Genomic DNA, 6910 nt, shown 5'->3' with positions numbered 1-6910 from the left:
TTTTTCCTGGCTGGCTGTTGCTCTCTGTTGTATAAGGCATCCTGATCTGTGCTATCTTTTAAATATATATGGTCAGCAATTGGCTTTTGTATTGTCAAAGGTAGAGTAACCACTGCTTCTTTTTCTACCTATGTTTTGATGGATGCACAGACTCATTTGATTATAGCAGGATCTTAAGCCTGCTTATTTGGAGCCTGTAGACATCAGGGGAGATTGTTCCCTAGCAAATATACTTAAGATTGCAGCCTTGCCCAGCAAGAGGGATGTACACTCTTCCAGATGTTGTTAGACTGCATCTTCCATTTGCCCTAGCCAGAATTGCCAATGCTGAGGTATGCTGGGACTTACAGTTCAACAACATTTGGTAGGACGTGTTCTGTTCACTCCTGATCTACAAAGAACTTCCCTTGGCTGCTATTTTAACCAAGCTAACTCCATTGATGAAGTGGGGCTTACTTCTGAGTACACATATATAAAGCTATTCTGTGTATCTCCCTTTTAATATTGTCTGATTTTGGAGTCAGGAATGCCTCCAGATGGAGAGCACTTAGTGTTTACAGTCAAAAGTTGTGCTGCTCTTCTCTCTTTCTCTCACTTAGATATATTTTTGTTCTAGGAGAAAAGGTAGAAAGAACAGAGGAACAGATGAACATATTTACAAATGGAAGTCATTGTAGTCATCTAGACCCCCTTGAAAAAAAATTGACAACTAGGCAGGGCAATTGTACAAGAAAAGCTTCACCTGGACTTCCCAAATTATCAGGTTTTTCTTTTCTTTTCTTTCCATCCTTAAAAAAAATCTAATCTATTTTTTTTATTTTTAAATTTTTATTGAACTTACAAAACACAGACAAACATAACACAAATCCTACTAATCACAAAGTCAATTTACATATAAAATACTTTACCTTCTATATATTAAAACTTATTATCTTTACAAGTAAACTTCTCTCGTACCCATCCTTTCTCTTTTCTCCCTTTCCCTTCATCTCTCCATTCCTTTCATTCATTCATTTCTCCTCTTCGCTATACAAACTTTCCTCACTTACACTAACCCTCTTCCACATACTAGTGCTTTCTTGTTTCTTCATCTTACAAATCATTCTAACTTCAAAAACATACAACATTACACTAACTAAATATACAATCAACTCCTATCTCTAACTATACATCCAACATAAAACACAGACCTTCCTATCTTGTACACGGGAATAATCTTTAACATTTCATTTGTGATCCTTGTTATCCACTTATTTATTCACTACTGTCTGTATGCTACATATTACTAAGTGCTTCTAAGAAAGACTCTAGTTTCCTAATATTTCTTCATGGCCATTTTAATATTTTTAGCTCTGTCATATCAGTTACATTTACTTAAAAATATTTTAATCTATGAAGCCTTCTACATAAAGTTCCTTTTCTTCTTGATGTAAAAAAGTTACCACACTTTCCCATTCATTAAAGAAGTCCTCCATATTTTCGTCGTTTAATAATCTTGTCAATTTGTCCATTTCGGCCAGTTCGTAGATTTTATCTATCCATTCTCCTACATCAGGGATGTTTTTGTATTTTCGTGCCAATACAATCCTTGCTGCAGTAATCAAATGAAAAATTATTCTACCATAATTTTTCTCTAATTTGTCATCCATTATATTAAGTACGTGAATTTCAGGTTTGAATTCCATTCTAATTTTTAACATATTCCCAATTAAATTATGAATTTAATGCCAATATTTTTGAATCTTCGGGCAAGACCACCAACAATGAAAAAACGTTCCTTTTTCTTTTAAACATTTCCAACATTTGTCTTTTGTTCCATATATTTTAGCCAATTTATCTGGTGTAATATACCACCTATAAAACATTTTATAATAATTCTCCTTAATATTTTGACTTCTGGTATACTTTAAACGTTTGTTCCACGTATATTCCCATCGATTTAACTCTATGTTATGCCCTATGTTTTGTGCCCAGGTTATCATATTATTTTTAATTACTTCTTTTTCTAGTTCTATTTTCAATAAGAATTTGTAAAGTTTGGAAAGTAAACCTTTATTTTCTAATTTTAATAGTTTCTCCAGTTCTGTTACATCTTCCACAGACTTCCCCTCCCTCTGATCTGTTTTGAACCTTTCCTTTAGTTGCCACTTTAAATACCAATGGATTTTATAATTTTGATCTCGAAATTCTTCTTCAGTCTTAAATCTGTAAGTTTTCCCATCTTTTACTAACAGGTCTTTATATTTTAACCAATTCTTTACCAGTCCTTTCTCTCTCCATAAAAATGCTTCCTGTGGAGAGGTTTCTAATGTAATTGGTTCGCCAATTTTTTTCTCACTGTCTTCCAGATCCATAATAACGGCTTCCTTATACAATGATTATTAAATTCCTTGTCTATTTTCTCTTTATTATAATATAAATAAGCATGCCATCCAAAAGTTAATTTTTCTCCCTCTAATTTCAATAGTTTTCTATCTTTTAATTTTAACCAATCCTTAATCCAAATCAGACATGTCTAATCTAATCTAAATAAAAATAGCTTTCAGTTAGACCTAATAAAAAATGCCATGCTATTGCTCTTTGAATTTTTATCTCTCTTAAGAGATCAATCTATGTACTATTATTGTATTGTTTTTTTTAAAAGCATGCTGTGATTCAGCCTCAAACCTTGTCTCCCTTCTTATTCCTGAGTGTCATTTTCTTTACTTTCCTTCTACATTTTCTGCAAACATAACCAAACATTAGATTGTTTCTAGCTCTCATGGTCTTTTGGAATGGGAAATGCTTTGAGACATAATTTACCCATTTGGAAATAATCTTTCATCCTGGACAAAGGGCACTTTTCTGTGAAGAAGCTTGCATCAGTAATCTGGAAGCCAAAGCAATAAAAGACTGTCATGTTTGTGTAACTGGAGGGGAGGGGAAACTAGCCATACTGAATTCTTTATCAAAAAATAATGAAATTTCAACCTGTTTTTTTTTAAAGAAAAAAAATAATGCCACTATGCTGATTACTCTCTCTGACAACACGACATACAAAATTAGTTTTATTGTAAAGGTGAAGTGTATATGTGCTCCCCTAATTTCACTGGAAGGAAGGTGTGATTTAAAATGTAATAAAAAATTGGAAGTGGGCTTTTTGCCCCAGTCCAACCCAGGTATCACACAAGCAAACTTTCCCCACCCCATATTTACACATAATTTAGGTTCATGAATCTATGGATGCAGGATAAATATGGTGCAGTAGTTGCATTTTCCTCAATAATCAAAGAATGGATGTGGCAGGTATCAGAATGTCTGGACCAGGATTCTTTGAGCTCATAAAGGTGGGTAGAATAACGTATGTTCTGCTGAAAAGAGTTCTATGATTTACTCCTGATCTGACCCGCGTGACATTTTTTCATAGCCACAAGAACAGAGAATAGATCCTTTAATATAAAAAGAAAAGGAAAAAAGATATGTTTATCTGGAAATGTACTGTAACTAAGATCTACACAGAATGCATGACTATGGACCTGTCTGCAAGGACCAAATAAAATGGCCTTCCCCTGTCCTTTCATCAGAGTGTCTTGGATGGTGCATAGCCCAAACCAGGGGTAGGCAACCTTTTTGAGCCGGGGGCCGGGTTGCTGTCCCTCAGACAACTGGGGGGCTGAAGCTGGGGTGTTGAGCTTCCACCCTCCGGGGGCAGGGCCGCATGCTGGGGGTGGAGCTTCCACTATCCAGGGGCGGGGCTGCATGCTCCACCCCCAGAGTGATGATAATAATAATAATAATAATAATAACAACAACAATAATAATAGTTCCAAGCTTGGAAACTACTACAAAGCAATTAAAAAAAAAGGAAGAAAGCATGCACACTGTCTCAACCAAGAAAGGCACAAGGTGCTGAGAGGGGATTTTGCACAGAGAACACCAAGGGCTCCTTCCCGGCTTCTGAGGGGCCTCGAGGCCCTCAGAGGCCGGGAAGGAGGAGGGAGACACCCGTGCGGGCGTCCTTGCCGGCTCTTTCCCGACTTCTGAGGGGCCTCGAGGCCCTCAGAGGCCGGGAAGGAGGAGGGGGACACCCGCGCGGGCGTCCTCGCCGGCTCGTTCCCGGCTTCTGAGGAGCCTCAAGGCCCTCAGAGGCCGGGAAGGAGGAGCGGGACACCTGCGCGGGTGTCCTCGCCGGCTCGTTCCCGGCTTCTGAGGAGCCTCAAGGCCCTCAGAGGCCGGGAAGGAGGAGGGGGACACCCGTGCGGTCATCCTCGACGGCTCGTTCCCGGCTTCTGAAGGGCCTTGAGGCCCCTCAGAGGCTGGGAAGGAGGAGGGGGACACCCGCGTGGGTGTCCTCGCCGGTTCATTCCCGGCTTCTGAGGGGCCTTGAGGCCCTCAGAGGCCAGGAAGGAGGAGGGGAACACCGCGCGGGCGTCTTCGCCAGCTCTTTCCCGGCTTCTGAGGAGCCTCGAGGCCCTCAGAGGCCGGGAAGGAGGAGGAGGACAACTGCGCGGGCGGCTCTGCCGGCTCCTTCCTGGCCTCTGAGGGGGCCTCAGTAGGAGAGGCCTGGGGCCGCGCGGGCCCTGGGAGGAGCCCGCAGAGGCCCAGGCGGCAGTGGCTACAGCGACGGTGGCAGGACCGGCCTGGGGCCGGTCCTGCCGCCTTTGTGGGCCGAATGCGGCCCACAGGCCGTGGGTTGCCGACCCCTGGCCCAAACCCTCAGTTCTGGTGCAAATAACATGAACATCTCCCGCCTGTTCAGGGTGACCAGATGTCATAGCTGCAAAGGAGGGCAAGGCATTGTAAAATGTACAACATTCAAGAAAAACATAGGATATTACAAAATAAAAACTAAAAACACTAGCATAAATATAAATTCATGCTTCTTACTAATGCTCAAAACGAAGGACATTTTGGAATTCCTCCTGGACCAAAAGTTGAAATATAGTTGAAAAAGAGTTGAAAAAGTTGAAAAAGAGGACATCTGGTCACCTCGAGCCCATCCAGTACCAAATCCAGGGTACATCCCATTTATAACAGATTTTAAAACCTAACCTTTTGCTCCGGATCTTCCAGGAAGATCCAGAGCCTTCTGTTGCAATGCTGGGGGTTGTTTGGAATGTGTCCCACTTTGCCACCTGACATGGCAGCTGCTGGAGCAGGTCACTTGTTCTGAGGTTAGAACAAGGTGCTCAACTATGTGATTGATGCTGGGTGCCTTGTTCTGCCTCAGAGGGAGTGACTTGCAGCAGCTGCAGCTGCAGCAGGTAGTGGGGGAATGTCAGGGGAGCTCCGGAGCCAGAATACTCTGGGCTGTTTCCAGAATATTCTCACCTGTGCAGACAGGACCTACTTTAAAAAAAAATCCTTCTCTTAGTATATAAAAATACATAGGGGATGCTTTTGGCATCTTCTTCCTTTTTGTCTTCTCTGTTTCTCTCATCCCCGCATGTGATGGAGGCTGCACGTGTAGAGCTATCTTGTACACATAGAGAGGGGAATAATGGGAAAGATGGGGGGAAGTGTGTGGGAGAGGAAAGTTATCACAGAAAGAGGACCAAGTTATTGTTTGTGTCCAAGGATGAAATCCACCTCCAACAAAACAGTAGCTCTGATGAGGAGCAGCAGTGTGGCAGGAGCAGTCTTGCTGAGCTGCACAGTGTAATTTGTGATTTAAATGTATGCATTTCAATGGTGGTGATGATTGCTTTCATGATTTTGTCTCCGTTCTTTTCCCCCCTGTTATTTCCTTAAATAGAGGTTTTGTCAGAATATTCTGTGCCTAATTGTATTATTCTTTCAGTGCTTCTCTCAGCTCAAACAGTCTTTGTGGTAGGACATGCTTTTAAGAGGGTTTGGTGCTAAATAGATGAGTGGATAGGGAAATAGTGATAGAATAATGAGTGGAATGAAGCACTCTTTCTGTATGTGTGTGTGTGAGAGAAAGATAGAGAGACTGGGCACCCTGAATGCGCATATAGCAACATAGGCTGGAGAGGTATAGGATGCTTTGTAATTGACAGGTAGAGGAGAGCGGTACTTGACTGCTTGCTAGACCCCTAATGCTTTTTTTAAAAAATGAATGGGATAAAGCTCCAGTAATTGATGGCACCAGGATTAATGGTTGCAAAGATGTGTAATTAAAGGGCCAAGGGTGATGCACTGCTAACCCGATCAGTGCAGTAGAGGTTAGGAAGGTTGAGTGTTTTCAAGGTGATGTGTCTTCTCAAGAATCACAGCTTGGGTGGGAACTTTCAGTGTCCATTCTGGTTGCCTGCTCCCATTCCACAAATGAACGATGCTGATAAAAGCAAAAGAACAAAGAGAGAATTTAAAAAAAGATGCGACCAGTGATTATCAGTCTCCATCCCCCTTCAAAGCACAAGCCTCACATAAAAGTGTTTATCATCTTTAAATGAGAGCTGAGATTCTTGGGTACTTCAATACTCTGTTCTGCTACCACATTCTGTGATTCCACTCCATCCGCTCACACACACATTTGCAGAATCACCATAGCATTCACTGTTGCTGGTTGGATGAGGTTGGGATGTGCGTGCAGTCTCTGTAGCTTTCCCACCAAGATTCTCTGCACTAGCAAGTGTGGCCTAAATGGTGGGGAGGTAGAGTTATAGTGGTCTGTTGGGATTCCATCTCCTTGATCAGGTGACCTATCTCACAGTCCACAGGTTTTGAGTGTGTATATTTGAATGTAGGTAGTCAGGACAGAACAGGGATTCCATTGGTGTACTGCCCAACCTTCTAACTCAACAGTTTCCCATCCTGAGAAAGCAGTAGTGGTCTCTCAGTTGGTGTTGGCTTTCCCTTGGCTTGTGATGCTGGAGGACTTCAACATCCGTGCTGAGGCTGCTTTCTTAGAAGTGGCTCAGAATTTCTTGGCCTTCATGACAACCATGGGTCTGTTCAAATTTGTATC

The 6910-nt window shown here is 41.9% G+C and overlaps 1 long non-coding RNA gene across 1 annotated transcript; it reads right to left on the bottom strand.

The window, feature by feature from the left end:
• Positions 1–914: 914 nt before the first annotated feature.
• On the bottom strand, positions 915–5159 carry LOC149322516 (uncharacterized). The gene is made up of 3 exons (XR_016279918.1): positions 5032–5159; positions 2803–2869; positions 915–1591 (listed from the first exon to the last, which is right to left on the bottom strand). It is a non-coding gene; the product is annotated as an uncharacterized LOC149322516 (long non-coding RNA).
• Between the last annotated feature and the right edge of the window lie 1751 nt (positions 5160–6910).

This window comes from Sceloporus occidentalis, unplaced genomic scaffold, assembly GCF_023333645.1.
Source record: "Sceloporus occidentalis isolate IW3139 unplaced genomic scaffold, rSceOcc1.0.p SCAF_1, whole genome shotgun sequence".
In the NCBI taxonomy this organism is placed as follows: Eukaryota; Metazoa; Chordata; class Lepidosauria; order Squamata; family Phrynosomatidae; genus Sceloporus; species Sceloporus occidentalis.
The sequence above is the reverse complement of the archived record's forward strand: the minus strand, read 5'-3'. Positions and strand labels throughout refer to the sequence as shown.